Here is a 21,971-nt window from a genome sequence, read left to right on the forward strand (position 1 = left end):
ATGGAAGGGGTGTAAAAACGCTGCGGATTCTGCACAAAGAATTGACATGCTGCGGAAAATAAACCGCAGCAAATCTGCGCTGAAAAATCCGCAGCATGGAACAGCGGATTTGGTTTTCCATAGGTTTACATGGTACTGTACAGCCACATGGAAAACTGCTGCGGATCCGCAGCCAAATCCGCAATGTGTGCACATACCCTAAAGTTTTTTACGAAGTGTCAAGAATTTTACGACTCGGCCATCCGGTAAATCTTAGGCATTTGCTGATTGTGACGTCTTATCAGCCATTTTACAGAATTGAAAATGAGTAAAGTGAAGTTTTCCCCAAATCTTCCGTCCACATTGGGCTCTGTAGTGATAACACCGTGGGGTCTGCACAGACCGTGGGCTATTCCAGGACATTGCACACCCGCAGTCTGAGCGCATCAGTGCCTGGCCATAGGGCACACCAGCCCCCTCCTCTCCCCACTATGACCCCCATTATCACAGATGTGAGGAGGGGGTGGGGGACGCAGAAGTTGCACTATTGTTTCCCTGCAGCCCCGGATGACAGAGCAGGGATGGATGGATGGATGGATGGATGTGGCCTCTCCCAGTCCTGTGTGGGGAGCGGACCAATCTCCTCTGGCGGCTGACTGCAGCCAATCGTGGCGCGGTTTACACGGAGCGCGGCCGGGGCTCAGCCTTGTCCTGATTGTAGAGAGCTGGGAGGAAACCTGAGCGGAGGTTGTGAGTCCTGCTCTGCAACAAAGGGACAAGTGAGTACAGCCCGGGCCGGGGGCGCAGGGGGCGACATGGGGGCGGACGGGATGCTGTACTGGAGGTAGCAGCGGCCGAGCTGGCGGCAGCCTCAGATTACACTGCAGCTGGATACCCTGTGTGGGTACATGGTGTGTGCCAGGGTATATACTGATAATGCAGCTGTGTACCCTGTGTGTGTGCCAGGGTATATACTGACACTGCAGCTGGATACCCTGTGTGGGTACATGGTGTGTGCCAGGGTATATACTGATACTGGAGCTGTATACCCTGTGTGTGTGTGCCAGGGTATATACTGATACTGGAGCTGGATACCCTGTGTGTGTACATGGTGTGTGCCAGGGTATATACTGATACTGGAGCTGTATACCCTGTGTGTGTGTGCCAGGGTATATACTGATACTGGAGCTGTATACCCTGTGTGTGTGTGCCAGGGTATATACTGATACTGGAGCTGTATGCCCTTTGTGGGTACATGGTGTGTGCCAGGGTATATACTGATAATGCAGCTGTGTACCCTGTGTGTGTGCCAGGGTATATACTGATACTGGAGCTGTATACCCTGTGTGTGTGCCAGGGTATATACTGATAATGCAGCTGTATACCCTGTGTGTGTGCCAGGGTATATACTGATAATGCAGCTGTATACCCTGTGTGTGTGCCAGGGTATATACTGATAATGCAGCTGTATACCCTGTGTGTGTGTCAGGGTATATACTGATACTGGAGCTGTATACCCTGTGTGTGTGCCAGGGTATATACTGATACTGGAGCTGTATACCCTGTGTGTGTGCCAGGGTATATACTGATACTGGAGCTGTATACCCTGTGTGTGTGCCAGGGTATATACTGATACTGGAGCTGTATACCCTGTGTGTGTGCCAGGGTATATACTGATACTGGAGCTGTATGCCCTTTGTGGGTACATGGTGTGTGCCAGGGTATATACTGATAATGCAGCTGTGTACCCTGTGTGTGTGCCAGGGTATATACTGATACTGGAGCTGTATACCCTGTGTGTGTGCCAGGGTATATACTGATAATGCAGCTGTATACCCTGTGTGTGTGTGCCAGGGTATATACTGATACTGGAGCTGTATACCCTGTGTGTGTGTGCCAGGGTATATACTGATACTGGAGCTGTATACCCTGTGTGTGTGTGCCAGGGTATATACTGATACTGGAGCTGGATACCCTGTGTGTGTACATGGTGTGTGCCAGGGTATATACTGATACTGGAGCTGTATACCCAGTGTGTGTGTGCCAGGGTATATACTGATACTGGAGCTGTATACCCTGTGTGTGTGCCAGGGTATATACTGATACTGGAGCTGTATGCCCTTTGTGGGTACATGGTGTGTGCCAGGGTATATACTGATAATGCAGCTGTGTACCCTGTGTGTGTGCCAGGGTATATACTGATACTGGAGCTGTATACCCTGTGTGTGTGCCAGGGTATATACTGATAATGCAGCTGTATACCCTGTGTGTGTGTCAGGATATATACTGATACTGGAGCTGTATACCCTGTGTGTGTGCCAGGGTATATACTGATACTGGAGCTGTATACCCTGTGTGTGTGTGCCAGGGTATATACTGATACTGGAGCTGTATACCCTGTGTGTGTGTGCCAGGGTATATACTGATACTGGAGCTGGATACCCTGTGTGTGTACATGGTGTGTGCCAGGGTATATACTGATACTGGAGCTGTATACCCTGTGTGTGTGTGCCAGGGTATATACTGATACTGGAGCTGTATGCCCTTTGTGGGTACATGGTGTGTGCCAGGGTATATACTGATAATGCAGCTGGATACCCTGTGTGTGTGCCAGGGTATATACTGACACTGGAGCTGTATACCCTGTGTGGGTACATGGTGTGTGCCAGGGTATATACTGATAATGCAGCTGGATACCCTGTGTGTGTGCCAGGGTATATACTAACACTGGAGCTGTATACCCTGTGTGTGGGGACTGGTACAGTATGTGCGTGTGCCAGGGTATGTACTGATACTGGAGCTGTATACCCTGTGTGTGGGGACTGGTGCATAGTGTCTGTGCCAGGGTACATACTGATACTGGAGCTGTATGCCCTGTGTGTGTGTGCCAGGGTATATACTGACACTGGAGCTGTATACCCTGTGTGTGCACATGGTGTGTGCCAGGGTATATACTGATAATTCAGCTGTATACCCTGTGTGTGTGTGCCAGGGTATATACTGATGCTGGAGCTGTATACCCTGTGTGTGGGGACTGGTACAGTATGTGTGTGCCAGGGTATATACTGATACTGGAGCTGTATACCCTGTGTGTGGGGACTGGTGCATAGTGTCTGTGCCAGGGTATATACTGATACTGGAGCTGTATGCCCTGTGTGTGTGTGCCAGGGTATATACTGACACTGGAGCTGTATGCCCTTTGTGCTTACATGGTGTGTGCCAGGGTATATACTGATAATTCAGCTGTATACCCTGTGTGTGTGTGTCAGGGTATGTACTGATACTGGAGCTGTATACCCTGTGTGTGGAGACTGGTGCATAGTGTCTGTGCCAGGGTATATACTGATACTGGAGCTGTATACCCTGTGTGTGTGCCAGGGTATATACTGATACTGGAGCTGTATACCCTGTGTGTGTACATGGTGTGTGCCAGGGTATATAATGATAATTCAGCTGTATACCCTGTGTGTGTGTGCCAGGGTATATACTGATGCTGGAGCTGTATACCCTGTGTGTGGAGACTGGTGCATAGTGTCTGTGCCAGGGTATATACTGATACTGGAGCTGTATACCCTGTGTGTGTGTGCCAGGGTATATACTGATACTGGAGCTGTATACCCTGTGTGTGTACATGGTGTGTGCCAGGGTATATACTGATAATTCAGCTGTATACCCTGTGTGTGTGTGCCAGGGTATATACTGATGCTGGAGCTGTATACCCTGTGTGTGGGGACTGGTACAGTATGTGTGTGCCAGGGTATATACTGATACTGGAGCTGTATACCCTGTGTGTGGGGACTGGTACAGTATGTGTGTGTGCCAGGGTATGTACTGATACTGGAGCTGTATACCCTATGTGTGGGGACTGGTGCATAGTGTCTGTGCCAGGGTATATACTGATGCTGGAGCTGTATACCCTCTGTGCGGGGACTGGTACGTATTGTGTGTGTTTGGATATGTACTAATACTACTGATTCTGAACCTGTATGGAGAGTTACTTGTATATATACCTCCTTCCTGATACTATTGAAACTTGAGATGCCCTTTGTGCGTACATGGTGTGTGCCAGGGTATGTACTGATACTGGAGCTGTATACCCTATGTGTGGGGACTGGTGCATAGTGTCTGTGCCAGGTTATATACTGATGCTGGAGCTGTATACTATGTGTGTAGGGACTTGTACAGTGTGTGTGTGTGCCAGGGTATGTACTGATACTGGAGCTGTATACCCTGTGTGTGGGGACTGTTACAGTATGTGTGTGCCAGGGTATGTACTGATACTGGAGCTGTATACCCTGTGTGTGGGGACTGTTACAGTATGTGTGTGCCAGGGTATATACTGATACTGGAGCTGTATACCCTGTGTGTGTACATGGTGTGTGCCAGGGTATATACTGATAATTCAGCTGTATACCCTGTGTGTGTGTGTGTGTGCCAGGGTATATACTGATACTGGAGCTGTATACCCTGTGTGTGTACATGGTGTGTGCCAGGGTATATACTGATAATTCAGCTGTTTACCCTGTGTGTGTGTGTGCCAGGGTATATACTGATGCTCGAGCTGTATACCCTGTGTGTGGGGACTGGTACAGTATGTGTGTGCCAGGGTATATACTGATACTGGAGCTGTATACCCTGTGTGTGGGGACTGGTACAGTATGTGTGTGTGCCAGGGTATGTACTGATACTGGAGCTGTATACCCTATGTGTGGGGACTGGTGCATAGTGTCTGTGCCAGGGTATATACTGATGCTGGAGCTGTATACCCTCTGTGCGGGGACTGGTACGTATTGTGTGTGTTTGGATATATATACTAATACTACTGATTCTGAACCTGTATGGAGAGTTACTTGCATATATACCTTCTTCCTGATACTATTGAAACTTGAGATGCCCTTTGTGCGTACATGGTGTGTGCCAGGGTATGTACTGATACTGGAGCTGTATACCCTATGTGTGGGGACTGGTGCATAGTGTCTGTGCCAGGGTATATACTGATGCTGGAGCTGTATACCATGTGTGTGGGGACTTGTACAGTATGTGTGTGCGCCAGGGTATGTACTGATACTGGAGCTGTATACCCTGTGTGTGGGGACTGTTACAGTATGTGTGTGCCAGGGTATATACTGATACTGGAGCTGTATACCCTGTATGTGGGGACTGGTGCATAGTGTCTGTGCCAGGGTATATACTGATGCTGGAGCTGTATACCCTCTGTGCGGGGACTGGTACGTATTGTGTGTGTTTGGATATATATACTAATACTACTGATTCTGAACCTGTATGGAGAGTTACTTGCATATATACCTTCTTCCTGATACTATTGAAACTTGAGATGCCCTTTGTGCGTACATGGTGTGTGCCAGGGTATGTACTGATACTGGAGCTGTATACCCTATGTGTGGGGACTGGTGCATAGTGTCTGTGCCAGGGTATATACTGATGCTGGAGCTGTATACCATGTGTGTGGGGACTTGTACAGTATGTGTGTGTGCCAGGGTATGTACTGATACTGGAGCTGTATACCCTGTGTGTGGGGACTGTTACAGTATGTGTGTGCCAGGGTATATACTGATACTGGAGCTGTATACCCTGTGTGTGTGTGCCAGGGTATATACTGATACTGGAGCTGGATACCCTGTGTGTGTACATGGTGTGTGCCAGGGTATATACTGATACTGGAGCTGTATACCCTGTGTGTGTGCCAGGGTATATACTGATACTGAAGCTGTATGCCCTTTGTGGGTACATGGTGTGTGCCAGGGTATATACTGATAATGCAGCTGTGTACCCTGTGTGTGTGCCAGGGTATATACTGATACTGGAGCTGTATACCCTGTGTGTGTGCCAGGGTATATACTGATAATGCAGCTGTATACCCTGTGTGTGTCAGGGTATATACTGATACTGGAGCTGTATACCCTGTGTGTGTGTGCCAGGGTATATACTGATACTGGAGCTGTATACCCTGTGTGTGTGCCAGGGTATATAGTGATACTGGAGCTGGATACCCTGTGTGTGTACATGGTGTGTGCCAGGGTATATACTGATACTGGAGCTGTATACCCTGTGTGTGTGTGCCAGGGTATATACTGATACTGGAGCTGTATGCCCTTTGTGGGTACATGGTGTGTGCCAGGGTATATACTGATAATGCAGCTGGATACCCTGTGTGTGTGCCAGGGTATATACTGACACTGGAGCTGTATACCCTGTGTGGGTACATGGTGTGTGCCAGGGTATATACTGATAATGCAGCTGGATACCCTGTGTGTGTGTCAGGGTATATACTGACACTGGAGCTGTATACCCTGTGTGTGGGGACTGGTACAGTATGTGCGTGTGCCAGGGTATGTACTGATACTGGAGCTGTATACCCTGTGTGTGGGGACTGGTGCATAGTGTCTGTGCCAGGGTACATACTGATACTGGAGCTGTATGCCCTGTGTGTGTGTGCCAGGGTATATACTGACACTGGAGCTGTATACCCTGTGTGTGCACATGGTGTGTGCCAGGGTATATACTGATAATTCAGCTGTATACCCTGTGTGTGTGTGCCAGGGTATATACTGATGCTGGCGCTGTATACCCTGTGTGTGGGGACTGGTACAGTATGTGTGTGCCAGGGTATATACTGATACTGGAGCTGTATACCCTGTGTGTGGGGACTGGTACAGTATGTGTGTGTGCCAGGGTATGTACTGATACTGGAGCTGTATACCCTATGTGTGGGGACTGGTGCATAGTGTCTGTGCCAGGGTATATACTGATGCTGGAGCTGTATACCCTCTGTGCGGGGACTGGTACGTATTGTGTGTGTTTGGACATGTACTAATACTACTGATTCTGAACCTGTATGGAGAGTTACTTGTATATATACCTTCTTCCTGATACTATTGAAACTTGAGATGCCCTTTGTGCGTACATGGTGTGTGCCAGGGTATGTACTGATACTGGAGCTGTATACCCTATGTGTGGGGACTGGTGCATAGTGTCTGTGCCAGGGTATATACTGATGCTGGAGCTGTATACTATGTGTGTGGGGACTTGTACTGTGTGTGTGTGTGCCAGGGTATGTACTGATACTGGAGCTGTATACCCTGTGTGTGGGGACTGTTACAGTATGTGTGTGCCAGGGTATGTACTGATACTGGAGCTGTATACCCTGTGTGTGGGGACTGTTACAGTATGTGTGTGCCAGGGTATATACTGATACTGGAGCTGTATACCCTGTGTGTGTACATGGTGTGTGCCAGGGTATATACTGATAATTCAGCTGTATACCCTGTGTGTGTGTGTGCCAGGGTATATACTGATACTGGAGCTGTATACCCTGTGTGTGTACATGGTGTGTGCCAGGGTATATACTGATAATTCAGCTGTTTACCCTGTGTGTGTGTGTGCCAGTGTATATACTGATGCTGGAGCTGTATACCCTGTGTGTGGGGACTGGTACAGTATGTGTGTGCCAGGGTATATACTGATACTGGAGCTGTATACCCTGTGTGTGGGGACTGGTACAGTATGTGTGTGTGCCAGGGTAGGTACTGATACTGGAGCTGTATACCCTGTGTGTGGGGACTGGTGCATAGTGTCTGTGCCAGGGTACATACTGATACTGGAGCTGTATGCCCTGTGTGTGTGTGCCAGGGTATATACTGACACTGGAGCTGTATACCCTGTGTGTGCACATGGTGTGTGCCAGGGTATATACTGATAATTCAGCTGTATACCCTGTGTGTGTGTGCCAGGGTATATACTGATGCTGGAGCTGTATACCCTGTGTGTGGGGACTGGTACAGTATGTGTGTGCCAGGGTATATACTGATACTGGAGCTGTATACCCTGTGTGTGGGGACTGGTACAGTATGTGTGTGTGCCAGGGTATGTACTGATACTGGAGCTGTATGCCCTGTGTGTGTGTGCCAGGGTATATACTGACACTGGAGCTGTATGCCCTTTGTGCTTACATGGTGTGTGCCAGGGTATATACTGATAATTCAGCTGTATACCCTGTGTGTGTGCCAGGGTATGTACTGATACTGGAGCTGTATACCCTGTGTGTGGAGACTGGTGCATAGTGTCTGTGCCAGGGTATATACTGATACTGGAGCTGTATACCCTGTGTGTGTGCCAGGGTATATACTGATACTGGAGCTGTATACCCTGTGTGTGTACATGGTGTGTGCCAGGGTATATACTGATAATTCAGCTGTATACCCTGTGTGTGTGTGCCAGGGTATATACTGATGTTGGAGCTGTATACCCTGTGTGTGGAAACTGGTGCATAGTGTCTGTGCCAGGGTATATACTGATACTGGAGCTGTATACCCTGTGTGTGTGTGTGTGTGCCAGGGTATATACTGATACTGGAGCTGTATACCCTGTGTGTGTACATGGTGTGTGCCAGGGTATATACTGATAATTCAGCTGTATACCCTGTGTGTGTGTGCCAGGGTATATACTGATGCTGGAGCTGTATACCCTGTGTGTGGGGACTGGTACAGTATGTGTGTGCCAGGGTATATACTGATACTGGAGCTGTATACCCTGTGTGTGGGGACTGGTACAGTATGTGTGTGTGCCAGGGTATGTACTGATACTGGAGCTGTATACCCTATGTGTGGGGACTGGTGCATAGTGTCTGTGCCAGGGTATATACTGATGCTGGAGCTGTATACCCTCTGTGCGGGGACTGGTACGTATTGTGTGTGTTTGGATATGTACTAATACTACTGATTCTGAACCTGTATGGAGAGTTACTTGTATATATACCTTCTACCTGATACTATTGAAACTTGAGATGCCCTTTGTGCGTACATGGTGTGTGCCAGGGTATGTACTGATACTGGAGCTGTATACCCTATGTGTGGGGACTGGTGCATAGTGTCTGTGCCAGGGTATATACTGATGCTGGAGCTGTATACTATGTGTGTGGGGACTTGTACTGTGTGTGTGTGTGCCAGGGTATGTACTGATACTGGAGCTGTATACCCTGTGTGTGGGGACTGTTACAGTATGTGTGTGCCAGGGTATGTACTGATACTGGAGCTGTATACCCTGTGTGTGGGGACTGTTACAGTATGTGTGTGCCAGGGTATATACTGATACTGGAGCTGTATACCCTGTGTGTGTACATGGTGTGTGCCAGGGTATATACTGATAATTCAGCTGTATACCCTGTGTGTGTGTGTGTGTGTGCCAGGGTATATACTGATACTGGAGCTGTATACCCTGTGTGTGTACATGGTGTGTGCCAGGGTATATACTGATAATTCAGCTGTTTACCCTGTGTGTGTGTGTGTGCCAGTGTATATACTGATGCTGGAGCTGTATACCCTGTGTGTGGGGACTGGTACAGTATGTGTGTGCCAGGGTATATACTGATACTGGAGCTGTATACCCTGTGTGTGGGGACTGGTACAGTATGTGTGTGTGCCAGGGTAGGTACTGATACTGGAGCTGTATACCCTATGTGTGGAGACTGGTGCATAGTGTCTGTGCCAGGGTATATACTGATGCTGGAGCTGTATACCCTCTGTGCGGGGACTGGTACGTATTGTGTGTGTTTGGATATATACTAATACTACTGATTCTGAACCTGTATGGAGAGTTACTTGCATATATACCTTCTTCCTGATACTATTGAAACTTGAGATGCCCTTTGTGCGTACATGGTGTGTGCCAGGGTATGTACTGATACTGGAGCTGTATACCCTATGTGTGGGGACTGGTGCATAGTGTCTGTGCCAGGGTATATACTGATGCTGGAGCTGTATACCATGTGTGTGGGGACTTGTACAGTATGTGTGTGTGCCAGGGTATGTACTGATACTGGAGCTGTATACCCTGTGTGTGGGGACTGTTACAGTATGTGTGTGCCAGGGTATATACTGATACTGGAGCTGTATACCCTGTATGTGGGGACTGGTGCATAGTGTCTGTGCCAGGGTATATACTGATGCTGGAGCTGTATACCCTCTGTGCGGGGACTGGTACGTATTGTGTGTGTTTGGATATATACTAATACTACTGATTCTGAACCTGTATGGAGAGTTACTTGCATATATACCTTCTTCCTGATACTATTGAAACTTGAGATGCCCTTTGTGCGTACATGGTGTGTGCCAGGGTATGTACTGATACTGGAGCTGTATACCCTATGTGTGGGGACTGGTGCATAGTGTCTGTGCCAGGGTATATACTGATGCTGGAGCTGTATACCATGTGTGTGGGGACTTGTACAGTATGTGTGTGTGCCAGGGTATGTACTGATACTGGAGCTGTATACCCTGTGTGTGGGGACTGTTACAGTATGTGTGTGCCAGGGTATATACTGATACTGGAGCTGTATACCCTGTGTGTGGGGACTGGTGCATAGTGTCTGTGCCAGGGTATATACTGATGCTGGAGCTGTATACCCTGTGTGTGGGGACTGGTACAGTATGTGTGTGTGCCAGGGTATATACTGATGCTGGAGCTGTATACCCTTTGTGTGGGGACAGGTACAGTATGTGTGTGTGCCAGGGTATATACTGATGCTGGAGCTGTATACCCTGTGTGTGGGGACTGGTACAGTATGTGTGTGTGCCAGGGTATATACTGATACTGGAGCTGTATACCATGTGTGTGGGGACTGGTACAGTATGTGTGTGCGCCAGGGTATATACTGATGCTGGAGCTGTATACCCTGTGTGTGGGGACTGGTACAGTATGTGTGCCAGGGTATGTACTGATACTGGAGCTGTATACCATGTGTGTGGGGACTGGTACAGTATGTGCGTGTGCCAGGGTATGTACTGATACTGGAGCTGTATACCCTGTGTGTGGGGACTGGTACAGTATGTGTGCCAGGGTATGTACTGATACTGGAGCTGTATACCATGTGTGTGGGGACTGGTACAGTATGTGCGTGTGCCAGGGTATGTACTGATGCTGGAGCTGTATACCCTGTGTGTGGGGACTGGTACAGTATGTGTGTGTGCCAGGGTATGTACTGATACTGGAGCTGTATACCATGTGTGTTGGGACTGGTACAGTATGTTCGTGTGCCAGGGTATGTACTGATACTGGAGCTGTATACCCTATGTGTGGGGACTGGTGCATAGTGTCTGTGCCAGGGTATATACTGATGCTGGAGCTGTATACCCTCTGTGCGGGGACTGGTACGTATTGTGTGTGTTTGGATATATACTAATACTACTGTTTCTGAACCTGTATGGAGAGTTACTTGCATATATACATTCTTCCTGATACTATTGAAACTTGAGATGCCCTTTGTGCGTACATGGTGTGTGCCAGGGTATGTACTGATACTGGAGCTGTATACCCTATGTGTGGGGACTGGTGCATAGTGTCTGTGCCAGGGTATATACTGATGCTGGAGCTGTATACCATGTGTGTGGGGACTTGTACAGTATGTGTGTGTGCCAGGGTATGTACTGATACTGGAGCTGTATACCCTGTGTGTGGGGACTGTTACAGTATGTGTGTGCCAGGGTATATACTGACACTGGAGCTGTATACCCTGTGTGTGGGGACTGGTACAGTATGTCTGTGTGCCAGGGTATATACTGATGCTGGAGCTGTATACCATGTGTGTAGGGACTGGTACAGTATGTGTGTGCGCCAGGGTATATACTGATGCTGGAGCTGTATACCCTGTGTGTGGGGACTGGTGCATAGTGTCTGTGCCAGGGTATATACTGATGCTGGAGCTGTATACCCTGTGTGTGGGGACTGGTACAGTATGTGTGTGTGCCAGGGTATATACTGATGCTGGAGCTGTATACCCTGTGTGTGGGGACTGGTACAGTATGTGTGTGTGCCAGGGTATATACTGATACTGGAGCTGTATACCATGTGTGTGGGGACTGGTACAGTATGTCTGTGTGCCAGGGTATATACTGATGCTGGAGCTGTATACCATGTGTGTAGGGACTGGTACAGTATGTGTGTGCGCCAGGGTATATACTGATGCTGGAGCTGTATACCCTGTGTGTGGGGACTGGTACAGTATGTGTGCCAGGGTATGTACTGATACTGGAGCTGTATACCATGTGTGTGGGGACTGGTACAGTATGTGCGTGTGCCAGGGTATGTACTGATACTGGAGCTGTATACCCTGTGTGTGGGGACTGGTACAGTATGTGTGCCAGGGTATGTACTGATACTGGAGCTGTATACCATGTGTGTGGGGACTGGTACAGTATGTGCGTGTGCCAGGGTATGTACTGATGCTGGAGCTGTATACCCTGTGTGTGGGGACTGGTACAGTTTGTGTGTGTGCCAGGGTATGTACTGATACTGGAGCTGTATACCATGTGTGTTGGGACTGGTACAGTATGTGCGTGTGCCAGGGTATGTACTGATACTGGAGCTGTATACCCTATGTGTGGGGACTGGTGCATAGTGTCTGTGCCAGGGTATATACTGATGCTGGAGCTGTATACCCTCTGTGCGGGGACTGGTACGTATTGTGTGTGTTTGGATATATACTAATACTACTGATTCTGAACCTGTATGGAGAGTTACTTGCATATATACATTCTTCCTGATACTATTGAAACTTGAGATATAAAACTATTGGAAACTAGTTATGTGAAGCCCCTAATATGAAGCTTCCCAAGGTATGAAAAAATAAAGTATAGAAGTGTTATCTGGTCACAGCATATTGAAGATCTATCTGTGGGATAAGTCATCGATATCAAATCATTGTGGGCCCAACACCCGTTCATCTGTTCTGGCTGCGACATGAAATTGCCTCCGGGAGAATGCCGTTCCATTCCATGTGTAGCTGCCACATACTGCACAAAGCTCCTATGCCATAGAATAGGTCATCAGTGTGTTGTGAAGTAAGGGTTAACTGATATAGATAACGCAAATCCTTACATGCAACAGAGGAAGCGGCTGAGGGATGCCATTGTCAGTCAGTATAGGACATGTATACCTACTGGATGGTCGACCATTTCATGATCAACAACGGCGCCGTATACAAATCTTAATTCATTCTCCCATCTGTTCACACACTTCAGTGTCAATTTTATAGGTGGCCATTATAAGTGGTCTACAATGTGGGTGGGAAACGGAGAACACGTAAACTTCATGCTGATGTTACCTTTGGACGCGCTCCGTTCAGATTCATACTCCGAACTGGTTCAATGGTCACTGGCATTTCAACAAACTTTTCAAAAATCCGTAATACAAGTGAATATGTAAAACCTTGTAATACATCTTACCAAATAAATATATGTATCCACTTATTAGCCACTTCTTCTCTCTGTGTCCTGGAATCATTATTATTATTTATTATTGTAGCGCCATTTATTCCATGGCAGTTTACATGTGAGGAGGGGGATACATAAAAACGAGAACCGTAATCTTAAACAATACAAGTCACGACTGGTCCAGGAGGGCTCACAATCTACAAGGGATGGGTGAGGATACAGTAGGTGAGGGTAGAGCTGGTCGTGCAGTGGTTTGGTGGATCGGTGGTTACTGCAGGTTGTAGGCTTGTCGGAAGAGGTAGGTCTTCAGGTTCCTTTTTGAAGGTTTTCGTGTTAGGCGAGAGCCTGATAAGTTGAGGTAGAGAGTTGCAGAGTAAGGGGGAGATGCATGGGAGGATTCTTGTATGTGATTGTAGGAAGAGGAGCTAAGAGGGGAGTAGATAAGGAGATCTTGTGAGGATCAGAGATTGAGTGCAGGTAAGTACCGTGTTTGGAGGAGACAGGTTGTGGATGGTTATAGCTATAGCGCTTGCCGAATAAGCTACAACGGGAACCCGACTTCCTGGATCCCATGTGTCGCAGCTGTGTCAGTCACATCACATGTTTGCAAAGCCTGTGTGTTGGGCTCTCCATGCATGTGCTGTGACAGCGACACAGCCGCGACGCATGCAGCTGCGGTGGAGATCAGCTGTTCAGTCGGCGAGATTAAGGTTCCCGCTGTAGCTTATTCGGCAAGCGCTATAGTTTGCGGAATAAGTGGGGAACTGAAGATATTTGCTCATTTCTAATGATGAGTGCATGGGCTCCTCATTCTCTCTGAAAAACTGCTCACTGTAGGATCAGGTTACAGCTTCTATTAAAGGTACTGTCACACTTAGCGATGCACCAGCGATCCCGACCAGCGATATGACACGGTCAGGATCGCTGGTGCATCGCTAAGTGGTCGCTAGTGAGCTGCCACACAGGCAGATCTCACCAGCGACATCACAGGGGTCGGGGGTCGCTACTTACCTGTCAGACGAGGCGATCCTGACGTCCTCCCGCCCGCGTCCACGCTCGTCTCTCCACAGGAAGCCGACGACGAGAAACGGTCCAGGCCGTTCTCGCGTGATCAGCGATAACCAGCGGGGGAGCGGGTCGTAGGTAAGTATCACACACAGCGATATCGCTAGCAATATCGCTATAACGTCACAAGTTATAGCGATATTGCTAGCGATATCGCTAAGTGTGACAGTACCTTAAAGGGAACTTGTCATGTCCCCAAATGTTATTAACCTGCAGAAATGGGGTTAATCTCCAGATTAATAGTGTTAGTGTTGGCTGGCTGCTTTACTGAAAGCGTGGCTGCCTGAAGCAGATGATCTTCCCCAGGCAGCCTCTGGCTTTCAGTTAGAGGTGTGGATGACGTGGCTTCAGCCACTACCCAGTACACAGTGAGTGGTAGCTGTAAACAAGCATGGTATTTTGACAGTTCACTCTGCACACTTGCCTTGCAGAGCGAACTGTCAATCAAAGTGTCGGAGCATGCTCAATGCTTAGGCTGTAACGTCTCCATGCATACAGCTAATTAAAAGCTGGTGGCTCCTGGGCGCTAAAGTTCTTTCTCTCAGTAGTCATGCCTTCAGTAATGGCTGGACCGCATTGGAACTCAATTAACTCTTTGTCTGCAGGTAAATATCATTTAGCGACATGATATGTTCCATTTAAAGTATATGAAGGGAGCCGTATCGTGGCCACATTGAGGTATCTGTGTTTTATGTAGATGGTTCTGTTTTTTATTGATGGAACATGTACCTTCTATGGTGCTGTGGACATGTCTGGAGGAGACTCTTGGAAACTTTTTGTATAGTATATGACAGAAGGATGTGAGGGGATATTTCCGTTCAGTACTAAATGTTGTCCATGCCACTGGTAAACATGGCACATGTGCCCGCCGGTCCCTCTGCTTATAGTTATTTCTGTGTGTCCAGCAGTGCCGAGTTCCTACCTAACATTTTCCAGACATTCAGTAAATTAGAATAAAACCGTACTATTAATAATCCGGAATAATATTTTCCAGTGTTTTGTCTCCTCTGCCTCCTGCGCAGCTTTATTTTTTGCTCTTACGTTTTCTCTGGGTCCATAGAGTTCACTTAGTATTTCTCATGACCTTTGTGTTTTTCCTTTGTAAAATGAATGAATTCACTTTTATTACTTTTGTGCTGAAGCCCAACTCCTAAGTGACTCCTGGCCTTTCAGGGCTTTGCACAGTGATCATGTAATCACCAGGGTACCATCAGAATATGCCGTCACTAGCTACAGCGGCCTGTAAAAGTTTGGGTACCCCTGGTCAAAATTACTGTTTTGAACAGATAAGCAAGTTGATGATTAAATGATCTCTAAAAGGGCTAAAGTTAAAGATGACACATTTCCATTATGTTTTTGGCAAAAGAATAAATATAAATAAATCTGGTTCATCTTTTACATTTTAAAAATTACAAAAAGGAAATTGAGTCTGTGCACAAGTTTGGGCACCCTGCGTTAGTACCTATTAGCATCACCTTTTGCAAGTATCACAACTTGTAAACGCTTTCTGTAGCCAGTCTTTCAATTCTTGTTTGATGGATTTTCATCTATTCTTCCATGGAAAATTCTTCCAGTTCTGTGAGATTCCTGGGTCGTCTTGTATGCACTGCTATTTTGAAGCCTAGCCACAGATTTTCAATGATGCCCAAATCAGGGGACTGTGAGGGCCATTGTACCACTACTTACATATTTATATGCTATCCAGCACCCATTTTGACCTGCTGTTTGCAGCGCTGCATGTCGGCCAGCTATACCATAGGTCTATTGGGTTGTAATGGCATTGCCCTGTACACTGTGTAGTGGCCGTTGTTAATATTACCGTTTAGCTCCTATTAACGTTATTGTAGTTGAGATCAACGCTTGATAATGGCCACTACATTTTATAGATGTGGTTGTGCTGTTTTGACTCTGCGAGAAATGAATACCGCTGCTAGTTGGGACTTGCTGGGTGTCGATAGATCATCAGTATCTAAGTAGTGGACATCTCCTTTAAGTCACCGTAACTGTTATGGGAAAGCAGGGTGACATGCATCTCCTGTAAGGTGGCCACCAACTCTTTGTCTTGCACATCAGCCACATGGCAATAGATATACCTGTTCAGAACACTTGTCACCCAATTTATCCTAAATGACCTCTATCGGGGGAATAGCAGCTTGGCAGAGGGCACTGGTATCCCCAGATGCAACTTTCAATTGTACACCCCTACTACCAAACTGATGTGCAGCATTCATGGGGGAAAAGGCCGTAGAAGAATATCATCCGCTCATACACCAGCCTCTTCTGACTCCTATAAGAGAATTAGAAAGCAGCATACAATAGTTCCTCCTAGCCCTGCAATAAGTCAGGCATGGGTTTGGAGGTGCACTAATGTCACACCACTACCACTGAATGCAGGTATAAAAGTATTACTAGAATTGCAGACTGGTAATTGTTCAGTAAGTGGCGGTAAGGCCATGGCCACACTATCAGTATTTAGTCAGTATTTCCCGTCAGTATTTGTAAGCCAAAACCTGGAGTGGGTCAAACATGCAGAATTGGTGCACTTGTTTCTACTATACCTTGTCGTCTGATTGTTGCTCACCTGGTTTTGGCTTACAAATGCTGAGAAAAAATACTGAACAAATACTGACAGTGTGGCCGTAGCCTAAGGATGTTTTACATCAAGGTAACCTGACTCAAATGCTGTTAGCTTGCACATATAGGGCTAATCTGCAGGTTAACAGCATTAGGCCGGGATCACACATGCAAGATACTTGGACGAGTCTTGCAACTTAATACCCGGCACTGCCGCCGGCACTCAGAAGCGGAGCGTGCGGCTGCATAGAAATACATGGAGCCGCATGCTCCGCTCCCGAGTGCAGGGGGAGACTCGTCCGAGTTTCTCGCACGTGTGATCCCGACCTCACATTGCTGTCTGGACGCCACTGGGAGACAATGAGCTTTATTCCTCTGGGGAGGTGCCGGCTTTGACTCGGAAGAGTGCATGAATTGGCTACAGTCACCGCTCAGTACACAGTTCACTCTGTAGCAGATCTGTGTGGTTTTCCAGTTGTTGGGCCTCCATTAATTCCGAGAACAGAGCCCCTTGTAAATGAGTCGGTGGTCGATCATGTGTTTCTCGGCTCCATTCACATCTAATAAGATTGACAAAAAAACAGTGAAATGCTGCGCTTGGTTGATAATGAATGGAGCTGAGATGCGCATGATTTACCACCTCTCCATTCACAAGGGGGTTCTTGGAGCTCCTGTTCTCCAGATAGCTTGGGGATACCAGTGGTTAGACCCCCCTCCCCAGCAATCAGGAAGCTGTCCCCTTCCTATGGAGGTATGAACATGGCATCCATGTATCACGTATAATGTGGATTGGAGGTCTGTGACCTCTAATGCCTCATCTTCCACTGTAGTTAATGCCACCTGTAGTGCACATTCGAAGAGCTTTCAGTTGGTGGGATCCTCCGGTGAAATCTGTTCTTTTCTTTCTATCAGCAGGAATGTTCTATTCTGAGTCATGCTCTATTAATAGTGAGCCATACTGATGTACCTGTGAGTGACTGACAGAAAGCGCTGCGATCCGGCTCTGTTATCACCAGATGAATGTTTCCAGCACCCTGTGCCGTACCATCTGGCCGCCTGCCAGGAAGAGGAAAACGCATCTCTCACACATGGCCACGGTGTACACCTACCGCTCTTATACAAGCTCTGCTGGGCCGATGGGTGGTCACATAGGTTGTAGAAGTGACGGTTGACCCTCCGTGCTGTCTTCACGCTGTTTAAAATTGATCTTAAAGGCGATGTCTAAATTTCCTATTTAAATGACAAAGTGCTTGTTACAAATCCTCTCTGCTCTCAAAAACATTCAGCTTTTTTAACTCTATAGTGTACAGCTTGTTGCCTAGGTTACCAGCCACCCTGCAGTCTGACTGGCCGGTTACCGGGGTTAGTAGCGTGTCCTGTTAGCGGACTCCATGTTTTACATCTGCTCTGTAGCAGTTCGGATCTTGTCATTCTCACATGCTGCTTTAGAGGGGAGCACAGTTTGGAGCCACGGAGCGGCCACACTGTCAGTCTTCAGGACAGCACCGACCGCGGCAATGCAACAAGCAGGGAGCTCCTGAAGAAAAGATATTGAAAAATAATCAAACACTGGGTAACATACCCTTAGCTAATGCTTACCTGCTATTTTTCGGCATTGCTGGCTTCACTGTAATTAATGGCTGCAGCATGACTACATTGTAAGTTGGGGGTCTGAGGCAGTCCTAGTAACCACAGTATTTATCATTTATTTCCCATACTTAACTGCCGTTCTTGTTAGTTTAAGTTCTTCAGATTACTTTATTGGCAAGTTTTTGAAGTTGCACATTTTCGCTGCACAAAAAAAAAACGCTCCAGCAAAGTGGATGGGCTTTATAGTAATGTCATGCCCACTGTACTTTTTTGAATCTTTGTGTTGACCAGCGGTTTATGATTGAAATCCGCTATGTATTGCACCTTTTGGTCTGCTCGGCGGATGTTCACTATAGAATTGCAGTAGATGCGGAAAATCGACAGGTAAAAAAAAGGCATATGTGTTTTTGGTGCCTTTCCGATGCGAAAACACTGAAAATGCATGTAAGCCACACATAAAGAGGAAGACTGAGGTATCACTCATGCGATAGCAAAATCTAAGTGAAGGTAAAACATTTCTTTAAACAGGTTTAAAAGACAATGTATTTCAAGGTCACGCAGGGCCTGTTCATCGGGACAAAGTCTCCAAAGGGGTTGGACAATCCTTATGGCTATGTGCAAACCTTCAGTAATTGGCAGCGCTTTGGACACAGCACATGTCCATTGCGTCCAAAGCGCTGCCGGCTATTGAACGCAGGTGAATCCGCATGTGTTCACTGAACCGTGACGACTCATCGCATCCAATACAGGTGAAATTTATTGAGATGAATAGACATGCTGCGGTCTGGAAAGACGTGCCGCATGTCCGTCTCCGCAAGTAAGCCGGGGGCGTCTGTGCACGCCTAGTGGGCATGGGATTTATTAAAATCCCATCCACTATGCTGTAACATCTGAACCCTGCTGGTTGGATGCTGCGCAACTACGTAGAGTTTACTGACCCTGTGCACATACCCTTAAATTGTTAACAAAAGATAACAATCGTACAAAATAACCTACCCAGTAAGGCCTCATTCAGATATCTGTGATTTTTCGCGTAGTGTTTGCTCATTGTCAGTTTTTACCATCAGTGTTTCATCATTGATTTTCACATCTGGAAAAATAACTACGGTATATAAATGACCATTCTTCTCCAATCCACTACAATGTTAATCATGGACTGCATCCAGCAGTGGCCATAGTGATGGCTGCTGCAGTGATTGGCTGCAGTGTTCACATGCCTGAGTTGAGACAAAATTACTGGAGGTCAGGATGTCGAGAACCTGATCGGTGTGGTGGAGGGTTGGTAAGGCATGTATAATTCTTCTCCTTTCCAAAGTTTGGGTTAAAAAAATTAAGATAACATGGCTTTTACAATAAATTACCGTAAGCGCTACATCTGTCCACAGAGTCCCTTAAAGAACAACCATTGTTTTAATGTTTACTCCATAAATCAATAGTACACGTGACAATAAGATACCATACATAAATATATTAAAACAATTATCAGGGATATGTGCTTTTTTTTCTTTCTTTTCTTGGCACAAACCAGCCATGTTTCTTAATGGCTGCTTACTACAGCCCCCATTAGTTGGATTATAATGGGACTGTTTTTACCTCGTTCCTGTGTTGTTACAAGTTGAAAATATTGAACACAAGTGCAGGAAGTTTTGTCATGGGGATAAGTAGCATTGCTTCTACAATCCGAACATCGACCTCCACACTATATTGGGATATCCAAATAGCTTTTTCCATCTTAATACAGATCGTTAAGCAGTTCTACTGTATTCTTTTCATGCATTTGGACATATTGATTGGTGGCCTGAGGGGCGAAACGGCACATGTTTTTCCTGATTATTGGATAATCCTAAATGATGGCTAATTCTGTTCTGAGTCACTCCCTAGAAGCTTTTAATGTCCCCTTTTCGTACTCTGCCCTGTCTTTTGGTTCCAGTATAAAGTATCCACTAGACAAATGTTTTTGTCGAACAATCTATTGCTAATGGTGTCCCCGCTCTCTGTTGGGGTAAATGGATCCTTAATAGTATGGCACTGAAGAATATGTTGAAGCCATGTAATCCGTGACTAGGTGAGGGGAGCAAGTATAGTAATACAGTCTAGCAGAGCTGTATAGGTCCCAAGAGCCAGGCATCTTTCTGTTGGTGTCTTATTTTTAAGCCATTAATCAATTTCGGTTGGCTCCTGGAGTGATCGGACTGGTTCCTAAAGAACACAGCAACCTGTTGTACCATATTCATTAATGTATGTTGCAAATGTTTCTTTCTCCCTGATGAAAAACAGGCAAAATTTTGCATGTATTTGTTATTTTGAAGCAGGACAAGAGCTATTTTATTCACAATCTAAAAACTAACCTCTTGGTGAGAAAGTAAAGGGTTTTCCGGAACTTGCCTTGTATTATCTTATTGTTTTTGGGCCAAGGACGGAGAATTTAAAAATAAAAAAAACTATTCTTGCCTCACAGACCGACGACTCTCTTATGTCCTGGCTTCGGTGTCTCCACCAATCCCCAGACATATGCAATGTCACATGACGGCTGCTGCCAATCTGTGGCCGCTTCTGGGCCGCTGCCTTCACATTCCACCAGGACAGTAAAGCAGAAGTTTTCATTTATATAGTGATAAAGAATTAATTACTTTCAACCAGCTATCCCTGTTAATATTACAGATCAGCTTTCTGACTTGATAGGATAATTAAAATGTAAGTAGCATCACTACCACTATCGCAAGTAGTGATGATGATTAGAGACGCACACAAATCCAACACAGTTGGATTTCTGCTGACTGTGGGGTCAAAGTCACAGCTGCTCTAGGGTCGCAACATGTCCCTATAAACAATCAGGACTCTTTATACCTTTCTTTATTATTCAAAGATGTGTAAAATTCTACCTTCTTTCTCTTTCAATTTTGTGTAGAGAAAGCATAAGAACTTCCACGTTCTCTAATTTCACATGAGGGAAATTACTGGGTCCTTTACATGCGTTATTCTGGCCTGTAAAATGGACCAAAATAGTGAGTGTTTCCCTGATGACAAGCCCTTAGGCTACATTTGGTCCTATGCACTTTGATGTGACCACAGACGGCACACAGCCCGAATAGCTTTCTTGGTAACGTAGCCTAAGGGGCCCCATACATAATGGATGGTTGTTGACTGAATGACGGTTTTGCCGATTGTTTAGTTGACTGCTATCTGTTTCCGACTTCTCCATATATGAGCACTCACTCTTCTGAGATCTCCTATGATTTCTATGAGAGAACAAAAGGATCAGAAACCGCACTTCTTCATCTGTCTGGAGAAAGTCGGGAGGCCCCCATACACGTTAGTTTGTTGGCTGAGCTTGCTGATGTACTCATTTCCCTTTTTGTAAGCCACATGGGACTCTTAAAGAGCTGCCCCATGATTCCATTAAGAATCTCCAGTATCCTGTGATACTTGCTCTTTGGTTTCTCATAACTCCATGCTGGTCGTAATGTAGCCATTGTCCTTATAAAAGATGGCTTTTTCAGCCAATTTCCAGGCAATTATGGACATTTGATTGAATCC

At 46.5% G+C, this 21,971-nt stretch overlaps 1 protein-coding gene across 4 annotated transcripts in view; it reads left to right on the top strand.

Annotated features, from left to right (window-relative positions):
• Positions 1–591: 591 nt before the first annotated feature.
• CTTNBP2NL (CTTNBP2 N-terminal like) overlaps positions 592–21,971 on the top strand; it is a 98,240-nt gene continuing 76,860 nt past the window's right edge. For 3 of the 4 annotated variants that reach the window (XM_073557292.1, XM_073557291.1, XM_073557290.1), the window contains exon 1: positions 592–758. The gene's annotated coding sequence lies outside the window, so the exon portion shown is untranslated. Of the gene's footprint in view, positions 759–812; positions 880–21,971 lie in introns of those variants that run through there. The other variant, XM_073557293.1, reaches the window with a different exon arrangement.

Source organism: Dendrobates tinctorius, unplaced genomic scaffold, assembly GCF_039654945.1.
Source record: "Dendrobates tinctorius isolate UK_male_01 unplaced genomic scaffold, ASM3965494v1 ptg000246l, whole genome shotgun sequence".
Lineage (NCBI taxonomy): Eukaryota > Metazoa > Chordata > Amphibia > Anura > Dendrobatidae > Dendrobates > Dendrobates tinctorius.